Genomic DNA, 20,281 nt, shown 5'->3' with positions numbered 1-20,281 from the left:
CCCCTTATGATGACTCACATGCTTATAAATATTTTTTATCCTCTGGTTAAGGATGCAAATGATGGACTTGTCTCAATCTTGCCAGAAGGGCGATTACACTATAACATTCTTGTGATCTAACAAAACACATGATTTGATTACTCAATATTGAGTCATTGCACGGATATTAGAGTAAATTCATTTTTTTTCTATGGAAACAAGGATTAGGCTAGGTTGCTTATTCGTCATCGCGAAGCAACCCCGTACCTTTTCTTAGGCTAGCGACTGAGATGAGAGCTTTCAATATTATATTTTTTATAAAATCCCATGAATCTTTTTGATTAGATTAAATACTTCTATGTTGTATGATAATAGAAAGTCAAGTTCTCACTCGCCTTTTCTGCTTTGTATTTGGATGTTGCTTTTTTCCATATCGATTACTATAGGAGTTCCATCCTCAACATATGTATGCTCAAAGAACTGGAGATTTTTCGATATAGTAAAATTAAAATTAGTATTATATGAGTAATATGAATTGTAGACTCCAAGCGAAGCAATGGTTTATACAAACTTCAAAAATAGTAATCATATATTTTTGAATCTATTTGTGAGAAAGCGTGAAAAGTTCCAAGAAATTTTTGGACTTCAACAATCAGAATTATACTAATTGTATATATGATTTTGAATTACCAATAAATTGGCTATCCTCTTTTCAATATAAATTATTGCAATATTCAAATTACAATATCAATGAGAGGGTTTGGAACCATGTGGTGGGAGGTGTTTTTTTGAGAGAGTAATCACGTATTTCAATAATAGAAAATCAAGTTACGTGAGTAAACAAACGTGGAAACAACTAGACAGACCAGGAGAAAACAGTTGTCCTGAAAACTTTGCAGAAAAACCCTAAAGAATAGAAATATACAAAACTATCCCTAGGATTTCCTGCACACGCCGAAGCCAGCCGCCGCCAAACTCAATGTCGCCTAGACGCGCGTTGGAAGAGACGCCGAGCCTCAACCATTGCCTGATCCAAAAGAGCACCATCGCCAATGAGGCTTTGTGAGTCGATGAAGATGCATGATGCAAGCATCGAGGCACGTGTCGTTCTGGCACATCGACCGGGGGACGTCACAGTGCTATCTTGGACCAAGATCTGCCACATCTCATCAACGAAGTCGAGGAATAACGACAAATCCACCACCTCCGGACCAGCATCCTTGCTCCAGAGCATCCACCTTACCCCGGTCCCGAGCACCGTCATGGACAACGATAAACGGCAGCGACACGTCGAGAAACATATCTCGCCAGATCTAAAGAGCGGCGAGAAGACCAAGCCGCTGAACTGAAAGATCAACAAGCACACATTGTCATCAACTACGAGACGCCGCCGTGAAGGTCTCCGCTATAGTGGGAGTGGAGTCGAGGCAGATTTATTTGCCCAGCCCCTCTCCCACCACCCCAACGAAGCACCACAACAGATAAGCCCTAACTATAGAATGGAGGAACGAGTTCCCCTCCCCCTCCTGTCGCCGAAGCAGCAAGTGGAGGGAGAGGGGCCCAAAGCTCCCGCTGGTGGAGATGGGATCTGGCCTCCCGCCGCGTGAGAGAGAGGATCGAGCAGGGGCAAAAATGGTTCGTCCGATACGAAAGCGCTCCGTGGTGGGAGGTGTTTTTTGTGTGGATGATAAACGTTTGATACATTAAAGAGGTACTTTTATGTTGACTTCAGCCTAGGTCGTCTCTCTTATAGAACCTCGCGATCATCGGTGTATGAAGTTTCATGATGAATATTGGTTTCAGCAATCCCCCTTCCCCCAACTATAGAAACTCTCTCAGCTAAAGTTTGTCCTTTTAAATGGATTTACCCCGTGGAACCCGTGGTGTCTTCTGGTTAGTTTTGATTAAAGGTAGTCTTAGTAATATGCCTTTTATATGATGTCTATGCTTCCTTTTCCAAAACTATAGAGAAGAATATCGATTTACCTAGGTAAAGAATTTCATGGAATGATAACGAAGATGTTAAAAAATATCATTTGGTAAATTGGCAAAATGTGTGCCAGCCAATTGATCAATGGGGTTTTGAATAGTGGACCTGAGAATAATGAACATTTTTATTTTAAGCACATGGTTGTGGAATCTTGAAAATGAAGAGGGTTTATGAAAAAAATGATTTTAAGCAAGTATTGCAAGAGAAATTTGTTAGTTGATGTTAAGAAAAGAGCTAGGAAGTCTCATTTTTTCCATGGTATTTTAGATGTTAGGGAATTATTTTACAGGTACTATAGGAAAGTAGCGAGTAATGATTAAAATACTCCTTTGTCCGAGGATTTTTTGGTTGGTGATCAACCTTTTATGATGAAGTTTGTTAGGTTGTATAACTTACCATTTAGCATTAGAAATCTAGTAGCTAGAGTGTTTTAAGAAGTATAGAATTATGTGAGATTTAGGAGAACGTTATAGGGACAGACTGCGGTACTATGGGAAGAATTACAAATTTGTGTGGTGAAATAGATTAACAGATAGAAAAGATTGATGCGAATGGTTATTAAAAAATTAGGCTAGTTTACAATTAAATACATGTACGCTGCTCTAAAAATTAGTCAGGTTGGATGTCCATTAAAAAAGTTATGGTTAATTAAAATGCCTCTAAAGATTAAAATTTTCTCCAGATCTTATTTAGTAAAATTATTTGACTACGAATATTGTGAAGCATAGATGACGGGAAGGTAGTAATGGTTCTTTATTTTGTAGTGAAAATGAGAGCATAGAACATCTTTTTGTTCACTTTCCAGTGTCAAGATATGCTTGGGGCTAGTACATTGTACTTCAGATATTAGGACAACTTTTAGTTCTAACTTGGACATCATTTGTTGGTTTTCAGATTTCCTACTAGTATGAGAGGATTAGTGGAAGTAGGAGTTACAAAAGTAATTTCAGATTTATGGAAAACCAAAAATGTTGCTTATTTTAGTAATATTTTCCTGATGATCCTTCTAGTATAATAGGTTAACGCGCTCACTGAATGGATTTATGGACTGTTCTTTTAATATGATGTCGACAAGACTTGCAAAGCAAAGGGTTAGAGACGCTACTGCGAGTAGCAGCTGAGATCTTCAGGAAGAAGAAAGGTTAGAGCCCGATGGTGATCAGAATTGCAGGATGATGAGAAGCAAATGAAGTGAACGGTAAAAAGGATCAATGACTAGGAAAAGATGAAGTTCACATAGAAGCAAACCAAACATGGAAGAGTTCAGTAGTAGAGTAAACTATATTAGTTCTGGGTTTTGTGTAAGTTTTTTTGCTTTGTTTTGGCTTCTTTTGAAATAAAAAATATATTAAGCTAGCAAACCTCCTCATTAAAAACTATTCAGTCCCCTTAGGTACTCTGGTAAGGAAAAGAGTGAGCCACAAATCACAAACAAGTACAATCAACCTAAAGTCTGTGTGCAAAAAACGCAGGTGGCTCAGCATTCTAGGAAAACAACCCATCTTTGTAAACTCGTAAACTTTGCGCAAGAATGAGCCACCTGGTTAGCCTGACAACGACCATGACTTAAGCTAAAAGCTGTAAAAAACACACTCAACTCAATAATCTCATCTAAGAAATATTTGATCATAGAACGATTATAAACTCTATTGTGCCAAAGATGAACTAGAACTTCAAAGTCAACTTAAAAAACGACTCAATTGAAACCCCTCTCTCTTGTGTAAATAAAAACATATTTTAGTGCAAGTGACTCAACAATCAAAGGATTGCTTTGTTTTGGCTTTGTGGGTCATGGTTTGGTTTAGTGATGTCTACGCACGCTTCTATTCCTGTAGACAGTGTTGGGCCTCCAAGAGCAGAGGTTTGTAGAACAGCAACAAGTTTCCCTTAAGTGGATCACCCAAGGTTTATCGAACTCAGGGAGGAAGAGGTCAAAGATATCCCTCTCAAGCAACCCTGCAATCACGATACAAGAAGTCTCTTGTGTCCCCAACACACCCAATACACTTGTCAGATGTATAGGTGCACTAGTTCGGCAAAGAGATATTAAAACGCAGGTGGTATAGATGGTGGTAATATTGCAGGAAGTAAAGATGCAGTAAAACAGTAAACAAGAGGTGCCAGAAAATAGCTTGCTGGCGTGGGAAGCAATTCTCTGTGGTGTAACTTATTCGGAAACAAGGCCTAGGGATCATACTTTCACTAGTGGACACTCTCAACATTGATCACATAACTGAATAAACAAATACTACTTTCTCTACACTCTCTTGTTGGATGACAAACACCATTCATTGTGTAGGGCTACAAGAGCACCTCAATGCCGGAGTTAACAAGCTCCACAACATTCGATGTTCATATTTAAATAACCTTAGAGTGCACAATAGATCATTGCAATTTAGACCGAGAACTAACATAGCGCACACACTGTCACCATTTGACATAGGCATCCCCAATGGGCCTGCCAAAGATAGTACCCGGGGTTTACTGAAGGCCCACGACTCAAAGAATAAGAAGAATCGGAAGCCCAAGTTGTTATTAAGGAAAGCTAGAGTTGTATTAGGAGATGATGTTTGTAATCTTGCGGGATGAGTTAGAAACCTTCCCGGACTCTGTAACTTGTACAATACGAATCCCTCGGCTCCACCTCCTATATAAGGGGGAGTCGAGGGACAAAGAAAGCATCGAATCTACTGTCAACACAACCCTAGTTTTATATTCGTCGAGTACTTTTCGGCTGAAACCTTCGAGATCTACTTGCCCTCTACATCTAACTAAACCCTAGTCTACAATCCATAGGCATTGACAAGTTAATACCTTGTCAATTGGCGCCGTCTGTGGGATCTAGAGGCGACAAGGAGCTGATCTCGATGGCACGTTCAAGATCGTCGACTTCATCGGTGGCAAGCAACATCACGGATAGAGGTAAACAGATCGAAACCGGTCTAGTTGATTTTATACCTCACCCGCCCTCCCGTTTGGATGCATATTCGTATCTGGAGGAGCCCATGAAGATGACGTTTGGAAAGTTCCACTTCCGCGTCGAGAAAGAAGGAGCGTATCGTCTCGAAGTTCCGATCTCGTCGGGATTATCGGCGGTTGATCCTGACTTCTCAAACTCAGTATCATCCATCGAGTCAAGCGACGAGGAGATTTCGTCGCCACGCTTCATCGGCAGCAGGGCAAGCGAAAAACTCGCCAAGATCTTCAGCGACATGTCCTTCGAGTCATCTGCGGACTCCTATATAAGCGATGATTCGAGCGACACCGACAACTTCGACTTCATCGACAAATCCATCTCTATTGGGAAGGTCTTCACCAATCTCTATGATGGTGTCACCAAACCAAGCAAAGTGAAAACTCCAAAATATCACCAAGTTTATGCCATTGGAGAAGCAAGTCGCGATCAAGAGGAAACATCAGAGGCTTTCGACGATTTGGGAAATCCCTATGTCGATCCCTCGGATCTAAGAAGAGGTTTGGGCACTAAATATATCGGGCCCACACCACGTGTCAGAGTTCAACTTCCACAAGCAGCATGGGATAGAGCTGCGAAAGCTTTGGATGGCTCTGAACCAATGGAGACAACTGCCACGGTAGAAGAACTGCAAGCATATCAATATAGGCTCGCCAGAGAAAGAAGGGAATTGGAAAAACAGACAGCTGCTCTTAATAGAAGAAAGGAAGCAGCTTCCGCGTCAAGCAGGTGAAGAGCGGAGTTAAGTCGACAGTCAGGAACTTCGGGAGATAGTCACAGAGAAGCTCGGAGGAGAGCAAGATCTCGGCTGCAAAATATACCGGAGGCTGAAAGAGAAACTTTAATCCAAAACTTCGACATGTCCTTTATGTCAATCGACACGAGGGGGAATATTATCCCAAAAACACCAGAAGCAGGGTACATGGCGACACAAGCTTACATCCTGGCGTCCAGACCACCTCCCGGAGATCCAAGAGAAGCGTTGTATAACATGGCCATGGCAGGATGTGGCGCCATGGGAGCAGCGTTTGCAGCTACACCTCCCGAAGGAACTGCAAGGCAAAATAGTCCGAGACCTACCGCAGCAGTACAAGATCCACCAAGAGCAAGTGGAACCAGAGATACAACGACTCAGGCCAGAGTGGATAGAGCACGACAAGAAAGAAGGGAACGTTGGCATTCACCAGAACTTGCTGAAGAAGATATGTGTGGACTCCCGTGTTTCACACGACGGGTCCGAAAAACACGAGTTCCATCAGGATTCAAGCTACCCGATAGTTTCAAGAAATTCGATGGCCTGCAAGATCCCGAGGATTGGCTAGTCGATTACCTTGAGACAGTGAAATTGATAGGCGGAACAAGAGCAACAGCCATGCAGAGCATTCAAATACATCTGAGCGGAGCCGCCAGATCGTGGATAAAGAAGCTTCCCCCAGGCTCCATCGACAGCTGGGAAAGTTTTGAGGATGTGTTCATCAAGAATTTCCGATCAACCTGCAAGAAACCTGCGACACTAGAGGAGCTGAGGTCATGTCGACAAAAGCATGATGAATCAATGAGAAAATACATCCAAAGGTGGAACATCATCAAAAACTCGGCAGAAAATATATCCGACGAGAGAGCGATAGATGCGTTTGTAGCAGGAGTTCGACGAGGAGATTTCGTGGAGGACTTGGGAAGGACAAACCCAAGGACAGTATCAACATTAATGGAAATAGCAAACAGATGGGCAGATGGTGAAGATGCAGTACATAACAAACGACATAGGTCCCCAGAGGAGGACCGCAGTCGAAATTTTCAAAATAGACGCCGATTTCCTCGACAATTCTCAAGTTACGACGCACCCGGCCAAATATCGGCTGGTTTTCGAGGAAACAATGGAGGAAACAATAGAGATGATTACCAAAGAAGTAATGCTCAGCAAGGCGACAATAGAGATAACAGGAAAAATAGCGGATCAAGGTTCGAGAGATCTTTCGTAACTCCCGAAGATATGATGAACGGGCCATGCCAGATGCATTTTTATCTCGACAGCAATGGGAAAAGGCAATCAGGACATCTGCAGAAAGACTGCCGCAATTTCCAAGCAATGCTGCGGGTCGCAGGGATGGCTAATGCTCACGCAGCAAATAGAAACCCCCAAGGGCCCAGGAGCGAGATCCACTTGCCACCCCCTCCCGTGATCACGGACGAAAATCGACATCAGCTCAGAATAGCGGCAGCACCACAACCACCTCCATATGTTGATCCGAACAATAATGGTGCGGTCTCGATGATTCAAAAAGCTAGGCCATCTAATAGGGCTCAGAAGGTAATCTCGCGGCAAGTGTTTATGGCAGAAAAGATGCCTCCACCAACGGTTGAGTACCTAAATTGGTCAGGGCAAGACATTGGCTTCACAATAGCGGATCACCCGCAGCAAGTTCCTCGACCAGGGCAATCAGCACTTATCTTACCAGCAGTAATTGCAGGATTCGACGTATCTCGAGTATTTATAGATGGAGGCAGCAGCCTAAACCTCATGTACGCGGATACGCTAAGGAAGATGAACATCTCCTTAGCAAATTTGAAACCAACCGACACACGTTTCCACGGCATCACACCAGAGAAGCCAAGTTACCCATTGGGGAGGATCAATCCCGACGTTCAGTTTGGGACCCGAGAAAATTACAGGATGGAAAGGTTGGAATTCGAAGTTGTCGATTTCTCGTCGCAGTATCACGCTTTGTTGGGACGCCCAGCGTATGCCAGGTTTATGGCGGTGCCACACTACACATACCTGCTTTGGAGGTTGCCTGGGCCCAAGGGGCCAATCACAGTCAAAGGAAGCTTCGCGTTAGCCGATAAATGTGACAAGGATTTTCATCGAATATCAGAAACTTTCGGGATGCAAGCGGAGTATGCAGCGTTAAGGCTCATGACTGATTATGATGTGCTGCCAGATGTAGGGAGACCCAACAAGGAGTCAACTTTCAATACCGCAAAAGATTCTAAGGAAGTGCAGATCCGAAGAAAACGACGTCCATCGCAACAAACATGGACCTCGCATAGGAAAGCGCGCTTGTCGAGTTCCTCCGTGAGCACTGGAAAATCTTCGCATGGTGTCCAGCTAACATGCCAGGAGTACCCAGGGAACTTGCCGAGCACCACTTAAACTTGGATCCAATAGCGCGACCAATCAAACAACCTTTGCGGCGTTTTCGGAACCAAACCGCAAAGCCATGCTGTCAGAAATTGATCGACTCAGAGAAGCTGGTTTCATTAAAGAGATATCTACAGAGGCCACCTGGGTAGCTAACCCAGTGATGGTGCCGAAGAAACATACAAAGGTCCTTCGCATGTGTGTCGACTTTACGTGCCTCAATAAACATTGTCCAAAGGATCACTTTCCCCTCCCAAGGATCGATAAAATTATCGACTCCACGGCAGGATGTGAACGTCTTTCCTTTTTGGACGCATAATCTGGTTACAACCAGATCAGATTAAAAGAAGATGACGAAGCCAAGACAGCGTTCATTACACCGTATGGCGTATTTTGTTACAGGACAATGCCTTTCGGGTTGAAAAACGCGGGAGCGACATATCAACGGATGATGCAGAAGTGCTTAGCAACACAGATTGGGAAAAATGTACAAGTATACATCGACGACGTCGTCATCACATCAAAAAAGGGGGCAACATTAATCGAGGACTTGAAGGAAACCTTCGACAACCTCGACAAATTTTGTCTCAAGTTGAATCCGACGAAGTGTTCTTTCGGCGTCCATGCAGGAGAACTTCTCGGGTTCCTAGTATCAGCAAGAGGGATCGAAGCTAATCCCGAAAAAATCCAAGCTATCGTAACAATGAGGAAGCCAACAAAGTTGAAAGAAATACAACAGCTAACTGGGCGAGTCGTAGCTTTAAGCAGATTCGTCGCCAGGCTGGGAGAAAAGGCGCTACCGTTCTACGCTTTAATCAAACAAGGAGAGAAGTTCCAGTGGAACGAAGAAGCAGATAGGGCCTTCGAGGATCTCAAACGGAAAATTTCGACAGCATCAATCTTAGTGGCGCCAAAAGAGAAGGAACCACTCCTGTTATACATTGCGGCTACACCTCAGGTGGTCAGCACGGCACTAGTTGTCGAAAGAGAAGAAGAAGGAAAACTCCATGGAGTGCAAAGACCGGTATACTTCATCAGCGAAGTTTTATCGCCTTCAAAACAGCGGTACCCGCAGTACCAGAAGCTAGCATACGGAGTGTTTACAACCGCAAGAAAATTGCGGCACTATTTCTCGGCGCATCCGATAATAGTGGTCAATGAGGCACCTTTATCCAATATACTCAACAATCCAGAAGCTACAGGCCGTGTCTCCCTTTGGGGAATAGAACTTTCTCCTCGGGACATCACGTATGAAAAAAGAAAGGCAATAAAGTCGCAAATTTTACCAGACTTCATCGCAGAGTGGATGGAGTTACAAAACACAGAACCTCCGGATTTATCGAGAACCTGGACTATGAACTTCGACGGGTCCAAAAGGTTAGAAGGAGCTGGAGCAGGGGTGATACTCATATCACCTGAAGGCGACAAATTGAAATACGTCTTGCGGATGACGTTCCCAAACGCATCTAATAATGAGGCAGAATATGAAGCCCTTATACATGGGATGAAGATGGCGAAAGCCTGCGGCGCAACTCGATTAAAAATATTTGGCGACTCACAATTGGTGGCTCAGCAAGTCATGAACCAATGCGATGCAGTCAATGATAGCATGGTGGCGTACAAAGAGATGTATAATGAGCTGGAGAAGCTGTTTGATGGATGTGAAGTAAACCACATCAGTAGGTTGAGCAATGATGAAGCCGACATTCTTGCAAACATCGGGTCACAGTGCCTCGCAATCCCGCCAGGCGTATTCTGGGAGGAGATAACAGAGAGATCCACAAAGCCGAAGAAATCAACAAAGAAGGAGAAGAACGAGAAACCCTCGGGGGCTGCGAAAGAAGCATTGGAAGAAGAAGAAGAGGAACAGGATCTAGTACTGATGGTGCAAATCCCATGGATGCATGCGTACATATCATATATCCTAAGAAAAACAATACCCGACGATCCAGTTGAAGCAAGGCGAGTTATCAGACGATCCAAAGCTTTCACAGTGGTTAAAGGGGAGTTGTACAAACGAAGTATTTCGGGTGTGTTACAAAGGTGCGTCACACCCGAAGAAGGAAGGATAATCCTAAAGGACGTACACGAAGGAGTGTGTGGCCATCACGCAAGTAGTCGAGCTATCGCGGCCAAGGTTTTTCGAGCTGGATTTTACTGGTTGACAGCAATTGAAGACGCGAAGGAAATAGTGCGAACTTGCGACGCGTGCCAAAGATTTGCCGCAAAACTCCACTCTCCGGCGGCGGAATTGATGCCCATACCCTTATCTCGGCCCTTTGCTCAGTGGGGTCTCGACATGGTGGGAAAGTTACACAAAGCCTCGCCAGGAGGATACGAGTATATGCTCGTCGCGGTCGACAAATTTACCAAGTGGATAGAAGCAAAGCCAATCAATTCACCGGATGCAGCGTCAGCAATAAAATTCGTGAAGAGCATCGTTTTTCGGTTTGGAGTACCTCATAGCATCGTCACGGACAACGGCAGTAACTTCACATCCAAGGAATTCAAAGCGTACTGTGCAGAGGTAGGCATCAAATTGCACTTCGCGTTAGTTGCACATCCTCAAACCAATGGTCAAGTCGAGAAAGCCAACGGTATCATCTGCAATGGCATCAAGAAGCGTTTGTTAGGGCCACTGGAAAAAGCTCGACACACTTGGCCAGAAGAGCTGCCGAGCGTGTTATGGAGCATCCGAACAACGCCAAATACAGCGACACAGGAGACTCCGTTTTTCCTGGTCCATGGGGCAGAGGCAGTGCTGCCGATAGAAATAGAGCACGACTCTCCAAGAGTCACGGAATACAATGAAGAAACTTCCAGAAGATCATTGGAAGACGACGTTGACGCACTCGACGAAGCTCGAGACGAAGTACTGTCAAGGGTCACTAAATATCAGCAAGACCTCAAAAATTACCACGGTCGACGTTTGCGACCAAGGTCATTTCAAGTTGGAGACCTAGTTTTGCGACTCAATCAAGAGCGTACTGAAAAACTCGAGTCGCCATGGCTTGGCCCTTACGTCGTTACAGAAGTCATCGAAGGAGGAGCGTACAGGATTAAGGACAAGAAGACAGGGACTCCCGAGAAAAACCCCTGGAACGTGGCACAGTTAAGGCGTTTTTACTCTTAGTGTCAAAATATAGTCCTCCTTGTAAAAATAGAATGTACTGAAACGCCCGCGAGTTTTCAAACGCACTCTTTTCCTTTTTCGGGGCACCGAGTGGGGTCGGGAAAGGTTTTTAATGAGGCGGGCTCGCGGTGCTGCAATATAATAAAGATAGTGGAGACATATATCTTTTCCTTCGACATGCTCAAGAGTTTACGCCTTGAAGTTACAATATATATACAATATAGATGAGTTTAGCTGACAAAGTTATTTCGCCTTGGCACCAAATACCTCGCCAAATAAAGCGAAGATACAAAATAGCAATCAAAACAGAGCAAAACACTAGGGGGCTAGTACCCGAAAATATAGTCAATAAAAGATCAGTTGCCTTGGTTTAAAAACCTCGCATACACGATAAAAATAAATATATTCTTTGGCTTTACAATATAGAATATGTTTACAACGCACAAGATGCAATTCCCGAGAAAGTTCGACAAGTTACAAGGAAAAATATCAATCCCTACCCAATATACTATCTATGGACAACCCTTTGTTATTTGCAGCAGTCGTCGTATGTTCGGCATAACTTCCTTTGACAAAGAATTCAGAGTCCATCCGAAGAAGCTCGTCCATCATCTCCTCGGCTACAGGAGTTACAATATCGTTGATCTTGTCAATGTTCCTCTTTCTCTTCGACTGCTTAGCCAGGCACTTGGAGACAATCGTCGTCAGGTATAATTTTCGGTAGCAGATCTGTATCATAATCATGGCGAATCTTGCTCCAGCAGACAGTTGAGCTCGCACAAAGTTATGAATACGAGGAGCATCCCGAAATTTTTCTATGAGACCAAGAAGAGTATCGGGTGCCTCGTTCCGAGGAAACATTGTCTTATACACCAGGGACAAGGTCCTAGTGCAGAAATCAAGGAATTCGCGAACCTGACAGGCGCGGTCCTGAAACCTAACAATCTGTCGGGTACGTTCTGGAGTGGCCCAGAAAAGAGACCCATGGTCAAGAGAAAGATTAACGAGGAGGTTGGTCCTTGTGTTCACCCTCTCGTCTTCAGCAGCAGTATCAAGGAAAGAACCTATTTGGCGATGGCATAGGAATTTCAGAGAAAAGAACAAACAAGAAGACAGAGGAATTGTTGATTTGGGAAAGCATACCTGACATATCTGTACTGACTTCATTCATCAAATCTAGCATTAAATTTTCTCGAGCGGCTGCCTTTTCAGCCTCAGAAACCGCGGCTTCCTTAGCAGCTATGGCTTTTCGAGTTTGCTGGAGTGCAAATTCCTCTTTTTCGGATGCCATGCGGGCTTGCTCCATCATCACAAGTGTTTGCTTCTTCGCATATTGAAGTTGTCGACGAAGTTCTTCCAATTCTTGAGCTAAATTTTTACTCGAGGAATCTTTACCAAGTTCAGTATCAACACGCACTTTCTTCGAGTGAGAAGAGGCAGGGAAAACATCGGAAGGACGAGGAGTTGCAGAATAGTTGCCAAAAATTAACTGAAAATAAAGATTTTTCGACATCAATCATCCAGCAAGCATAGATTTCCATTAAATCTCAAAGTATGTACATTGCTATTACAAAATAAAGGTCACTACTGGACTACTGAAGCAGTTGTCGCCGAAACTACTAAGGCGACAGCATCAAAAGATAGAACTAAAAAACAAGAGGACAGGATGGTCTACTTGACCTCCGGCTTGGATGCACTTGGAGCAGGTGTTGGTTTCACACCAAGGAAGGAAAGAATTGGTTTGGAGGGAGGCTTGGCAGCTTTAATCAGAGATTGCCACTTTTTCGTCTCCATCTCCCTTATGTCGCCAACTTTGGTCCAGTCGACGTTTTGTTGGCTATCCGCAATAAGCGCAATGGTGCCCTCAACACCAATCTTCAAGCCCTCTTGGCGAAGTTTAAGCCCAAGATCTTCTGGCACATTGAACGACTTGGCAAGAGCGACGAAGGTATTGGGCTCCTCTTTCTTCGGAAAGAAATAGGGGAAAAGCTTTGACAGACCTGCTTCAGCGTCAGCAAGGCCTTCGCGTGCTTCATCCCCATGAATTTCAAGAAGAGTCAGCGCGTCGAGCAGCTCGTCGCCTACAGGACCATCCACCTCATAGTCTTGATGAGTTCTCCCTGAAGACAAAACAAAGGATAGCTCGTAAATAAAATGTTTGGAAAATGTGAAGTAACTCGAGAGAAACAGAAGGGATCAAAATACTTACTAACAAAACGTCGACACTGCGATTCCAGGTGACTGAGGATCTCTGTCTCTCGAGCAGATTGCTCGGATATATTTTCACTCAAAGAAGTTTCCGCGTCATGAAGTCTCTTACGAAGATCTTCGACGGCGGCAGCATCTGCTTCAGCCTTTTTGCGAGCTTTTTCGCTCTGTTCTAACTTAGCAGCAAGAGCGTTAGCACGCTTATTGGCTTCCGCAAGTTGTCCTGACAAAATACGCGACAATTAAATGTTATGACAAAAATAGTGGAGTGAATGCAACAAAGGAGATGGATGAAGATAGTACCTTCCAGTGTCGTGCTATGATCACGATACCCGACGAATTGGGTACCAAGACGGATAAATTCCTTCATTAAAGGCTGAAAGGAGGACCAAAAGAAAAATAAGTCAATATAGCTAGTTTGGAGTCGACAGCATATCGTAAGAAACAAAGCAGAGATAAAAACACTGAAAGGCTCGGCACGTGAGCAAAAAAGAGAAGATTGAAACACTTACATCATCTAATGAAGGTGTCGAAGAGTCACCAGGGAATATGATGGTTTCTTTGGATGGCTCGACCCTTGCCCTCTTTGGCGAAGAGGCACGGGGGCTCGCAGGTGGAGTCGAGTGCTCGACGTTTTGTTGAGGAGGCGAAGTTTCCTCCCCATCATGCTGAGTTTCGGACACAACTAAAGTACGCGACGTACTCGTTCGAGCAGCCGCGTCAGTAGGTTGTTCCTCTTCCTCGTCATCACTACAATAAAAATGGTGGCAGTATAAGAAGCAAGATAGAAAAGAAACGTCAAAACAAAAAAGTAAAGAGTAAGAAGTAATTTACGAGCTGACGAGGGCATCAGTATATGGATTGAAAGCTGCCTTCTTATATGAAGGCTCAGCTTCTTCGGCTTTGGAGGTGCCGGAATCTTTGACTTCATCCCTTTTCCTCTTCATCCTTGGAGAAGCGTGAGGAAGAGAGTGTGTCGAGGCAGTGGCTTCTGACTCAGCGGAAGCCGCGGATTTGTGGGAACCCGCGACTTCAGTGGCAGGACGCGAGGTGCCTTGGTTGTCATCGTCGACAACGGTACGGTCCTCAACTTCTCCACCTTCAGGAAGAGGAGGAAGAGAAACAAGGACATGGTGGTCCTGAGAAAAAAAAAGAGAGAAAGAACGTCGACAAAAAGGCGTTAACAAGATAGTAGTCGACAAATAATAAAACTCGAGGAGGCAACATAGCAATTAAAAGGGAAAAATTACCTCGGGAAGGGGATTGGCGCTACTATATGGCGCAATACGGCAAGAACTTGGAACTGAATCCTTCTTGTTGAGCGATGAGATTTTGTGGATAAGCTTTTCAAAATCCTTCAAAGGAAGATCTTTTGAGAGCCTATCAACATCTTTTTCACCAGCGTACTTCCAGAAGGGGTTTTTGCGAGCTTGAAGAGGCTGCACTCTAGTCCTAAGGAAATAAGCGGTAATCTCAATACCCGAAAGTTCCTTACCGCGGGTGTTTTGTAGCTCGTGGATGCGAGTCATCAACGCCTCTGTCGCCAACTTCTCAGCATCAGTAGCTTCAGCATCCCAAGAACGGCGGCGAAGGATTTTGGCTTCTCCGTCAAAAGGGGCGATGTTTTCCTCCACTGGATTAGAGCTTTCTTCATGGATGTACAGCCACTTCTTCCGCCAACCTTGGACGGAGTCGGGAAATTTGACGTCGAAATATTCGACATCAGAACGAACACAGATAACAACGCCGCCAATGTTATAGGCGACATTGTGAGAGCCATTACGGCGGATGCAGAAGATGCGCTTCCACAGAGCCCAATTGGGTTGGACCCCGAGGAAGCACTCACATAGTGTGATAAAAATCGAGATGTGGAGGATGGAATTGGGCGTCAGATGATGTAACTGAAGCCCATAGACAAAAAGGAGACCACGGAGAAACTCGTGGATTGGAGGAGAAACCCCTCGGATGAGGTGGTCAACGAAACTAACCCGATAGTCGATTGGAGGTTTCGGGTAGCTCTCCTCCTTCGGGAATTGGAGCGAGTCCTCCTTCTTGTTGAATCCTATCTTCCTCAGCAAGTTGATGTCTTGGGCAGAGATCTTGGATCTCTCCCACTCGGCGCTTCCCAGATCTGTTGTCATCATCTTCGACTCCGGCGTGCTATGCTTCATCAAACGAATGCGTGGCGGCATCAATGGACTTGGCGGCGAAGGGTGTTGTCAACACCCGGATTTTTAAGTCCGAATTCCTATTATGTCATACATCGCAATCCCAGGAATATTGTTGTTGCGAGGCATAATAGTTAAGTATCACAGTCATCATTCATTACAACCCATAAGTCTTACAAATTGGAATCACATGATCCATATTACACGAATAGTTGATCTATTGATCAACGAACAAACACAAGTTCATAGTTCAACATAGCGGAAGCGTAAGATACAAGGACTCTCTAGTCCACAGGCCAACGCTTGACGTCGGAAGGCGCTTAGTTGTCGTAGGCGTCCTGCTGGTCATCTCCTCGTTCATCTTCATACTCTGGCCATTTGAATAGCCAGGGACAAAGCCGTGAGTACGTTGAGTACTCGCAACTAATTCAAGAAAAAGTGCTAGACATCCTAGTAGGGTTTGCTAAGCTCTAGTTTATTTGCATAAAGCTAGTTTTGGTTCACAAAGTTTTGAGAAAAACTTATTCAAGTGCTAACTAACCCAAGGGGGAACATTAGTGTCATTCCCACCATTCAAGTGGGATTTCACTTCAATTCACCACAAGTCAATTCACCATCACCTTTCAACATCATTTTCAAAGATATGACATCGGAAACTGTATGGCCTTTCCAACCGTCCGTAACCGTGGACGCGGCTATTCGAATAGGTTTACACTCTGCAGAGGTTGCACACTTGTGCCACAACATTTGATTTCATCCGTCGGGATTTCCCCGAATAATCGTAACACAGTACGCGGATCATCAACCATAACCTTTCACTTACGAATCCTAGTATGAGCACCTCTCCCCATGAGCTTGGCCTCCCAGTGAAGACCAACTGTCAACCTGGGAACTGCACAGGGCTTGGGCCGGACATTCACCTCATTTCGCATCATATCGTATCGTTTCTTTTGTGGTAGAGGCAGCTTTCGGCATAACCCCGATGACGCTTGTTTAGAGGGAACCCATACTAAGACGCATAAACTTCCAGTTAAGCCCTACCCATAATCAGGTATTGTGGGGGTACTTGAGAATTGGAAAGGTATCGCATTCAAACCCACATCATGTTTTATCAAAAATCACCATCTTCTCTTGGTCATATTCACCTTCAAAACTCATTCAATGGAATGCATCTTCATTCCAAGGTTTCAAAATCCTTTCAACATCACAAGGTTCCCATCTAGAGTAGTTAAGTTTAGTTCATTAGCACTAGCTCTAATTCATGAGAGGTGCTACCTTGCTTTGTTTGGAAAAGGCTAACTCACTACTCTAAAAACCAACTTGTATTTTGACCAAAGTTAACTATAAAAGGAAATCATTTGGAAAACAAGTAAAAACTCGGGATGGGTTCACATAAGAAAAGGTAAGACATGGTGCCTTGCCCCAAGGGGCTTTGCACTTGGCAAGAATAAAAGCTTGCATAGTAATTTAGCTTGCCTTGGTAGTTCTCAAACTGTTCCTCTTCCTCCTCCTGGTAGCAACCTTCTTCTTCGGCGTACTCTCCGGTGCTACCGTCTAATTTTGAATAAGAGTATAATTACTCACTAATTCCAGGGCTATTCCACACATCACAAATCAACACACAACTACTCTATGCACACACATAAATAAACTAGGGTGCATGGGTGGTGGGATTTAAAATAGGATTTGTATTCTATGTAAATGATAGTTTCCATAGGGTTCTTGAGAAATAATTTCCTCTCATTGAAATCTTCTTAAGATTTAATTTCTCCAACAATCATGGATGAACTCATCTTGACCTAGATCAAATGTTCATCATCATCATCATTTGGTAGAATGATTTAAATGAGGTGGAACACCTCATGCCATTTAAATAACACTATATTTGATTTAAATCTCAAGAAATTCATATAAGAGAGTTTGGAACCAGGGGTCCAAACATCCCATGAATTCATGTGAGACAAGCTTAAATGAAGTGTAAGACTTCACACAATTTAACTTTAATAGTTTTGGATAATATCAACTAGTTAAACTAGTCAAAATATCCATTCATTAAACCATGGCATGATCATGCAAAGTGACCACACCATTTTATTGCATAAACAATTAGTGTAAGTCAAAAGTGAGCTATTAGAGTTGGAAATAACTTAATATCTATTTTGGTTGATTTTTAAGAATTATTTGAATAGGGAAAAGTCCCTGGCTTGTTATTTTTGTCACATTAATTCTACAAAGAATCTGACCAAGAGGCCAGTGGCATTGGATAGAGAATTTCAGTGGCTTTCTAACAATGTCAAATTCACTAAATTTGGGTTAGCCCATTGGAAATGGTTGAATTTCAAAGTTTGGGCAGTATTGGAAAAGTTTGGAATTGGTTTAAATCAAATTTGAATAAAAGGGCCGGCGGGAAAACGAAGCTGGGCCGATTTGAATTAAAACGGCCCACTCCAGCCCACCACGGTCCACAGACGCGCGGCGTGCTGACAGCGTGGGGTCCACGCGTCAGTGGCTGTTAAATCCCGAAACGGTACGAGCGACGTGGCGCGTTGGATTAGAAGACGATCCAACGGCGCACGGTCGTCGTCTTCTCCGGCGAGAAGCGAGGTTCCGGCGGCGAGGGCAGGGGGTCGGAGCGCCACGGTGGCTCCAGCCTAGGGTTGGCAGTGTGCGTGGTGACGATGTCGACGACGGCGAAGCTCCTGGTACCGGCGGCTCGTCCTGGGGCGGCTCCAATCGACGGCGAGCTTCGGCGGCGACCACGGGCAGTGAGGCTTCAATTGGGCGGCGTCAGTGGCTAATCGAGGCAGTGGAGTGGCTCAGGGGATCGAGTGAGAAGAGGGGAAGGCGATGGTGTGCTCAGATCGACGAGGAGAGGTCTCCTTTTATAGGGACGCGAGGGTGCTGCGGGGCCGTGAGGAAGTCGACCATGGCGCGGCTCCTCCGGCGAGCTATCGAGCTAGGCGAGGTGGTGGCAGTGTTCTACGGCTCCTAGCGATGCTATTGGCGGCGACAACGGGGTCGGGCGGTGGCTAGGTTGGTCGCGTTGCTTCCGCGACGGGCGCGTCTGCGGCGGATCGGGGTTCTCTTCTCCGGCGACGGCGGGCACGGGTCGTGGTCGAGATCATGTCTGGGCGCGCTGCGGTGTCACGGTGAGGCTCAACGTGTTCGCCGGGGGTCCAGGGGGTGCTCGAGGTCCTGGCGTGGCGCGTGGCCAGGGTGTGTCCGCGGCGTGCACGCGCTCGACGCGAGCGGCGTCCGGGGCGCGGGGGACGCGTGCTGGTCTGGCCAATGCAGGGCTCCTCCTCGACAACGGCCGATGCTAGGCGACTCAGTAGAGTGAGGTGGAGTGCAGGGACATGGTGGCCAGGGTCGGCGATGAAGGAGAGAGGGGGAGGTGCGGCATGGCCGGCATGTGGCCGGCATGGCCATGCCATGCATGTTCTCTCTCCCTCCCTAGGGTTTCTATGCTGGGGTTAGTGAGAGAGGGGACCAGGGGACCATTTGGGGTTGGTTAGAGTAGGTTAGTTTGAGTAGATCACTATTTGCTATAGTGTATGAATAGGGTTCAAATTTGGAAAATACAAAAATATCAAAAATGGAAATAATTCAAATGGTGAATGTTTTTGAAAAGTGAAAGTTGAGATAAGTTGTATTTGACCAGAGATGAGTTGAGGTGGTGGTGGAAAAATTGGATTTCAAAAATGGCCCAAAATGGCTAAGTGAAGATTGTTGAACTTATTATAAAGTTGCCACTTTGGATGAGCATAGCTAGTGATCAAAGATGAATTTGGCAGGGTGGTCTTCATCAAAGTTGTTCACCTTGATGTTGACTTTGAAATGGTGCAAAGAGTTAGCAAAGATGGGTTTGGAAAAATTGAATTGCAGGGGCTCAAAGTGGTGATCAGACTAAAATTGGCAGATTTGGTCATCATCCCATGTGAGTGGGAAAAGTGTTGGAAATTCATTTGAATGGTGAACCCTTGATTCCAAAAGTTGTAATAAGTGTTTCACAACCTTATTCAACTAATGGTGAAGACCAAATAGGTCTAGGGTTAAAATTTCGAAAAATGCCATAGGGCATATGTGAGGGTTTTTAGGGTTTTTCAATTATGGGAATTTCTTCCCTTTTTGATTTATTTGGTTGGTGATCTCCACATGATCACTCTAGGGTTTTAGAGCATATCAATAACAAGTAATAACAATCATCATGGCATATCACTCAAATGCACAAGTCCTATGCATGGTACTATATGCAAAAGAAAAGTTTTTGTTGGTTTGAAATTTTGTATTTCTGGAATTCTCTAACTTTCTTTTTCATTGAAATTTGGGGTGTTACAAACCCTTCCCCCTTACAAAAGATCTCGTCCCGAGATCAAAAAGAAAGTTAGGTACTAAAGAGATCTGGGTACTCCTTCTTCATGAAGTCTTCGCGTTCCCAGGTGGCTTCATCCTCGGTATGATTGCTCCATTGGATCTTTAGAAACTTGATGCTTCGGGTGCGGGTGGTTCTGTATGCTTCTTCTAGGATGCGAATCGGCACTTCGCGGTAAGTCAGATCCTTGTTGATATCCACCGATCGGTGATCGATGTTCTTGAACACTTCGGTCTTCTCAGGGACTTCAAGACATTTCCGGAGAAGTGAGATGTGAAAAACGTCGTGCACAGCCGACATTTCTTCGTGCAACTC

Source organism: Lolium perenne, chromosome 2 (assembly GCF_019359855.2).
Source record: "Lolium perenne isolate Kyuss_39 chromosome 2, Kyuss_2.0, whole genome shotgun sequence".
Classification (NCBI taxonomy): domain Eukaryota; kingdom Viridiplantae; phylum Streptophyta; class Magnoliopsida; order Poales; family Poaceae; genus Lolium; species Lolium perenne.
The sequence above is the reverse complement of the archived record's forward strand: the minus strand, read 5'-3'. Positions refer to the sequence as shown.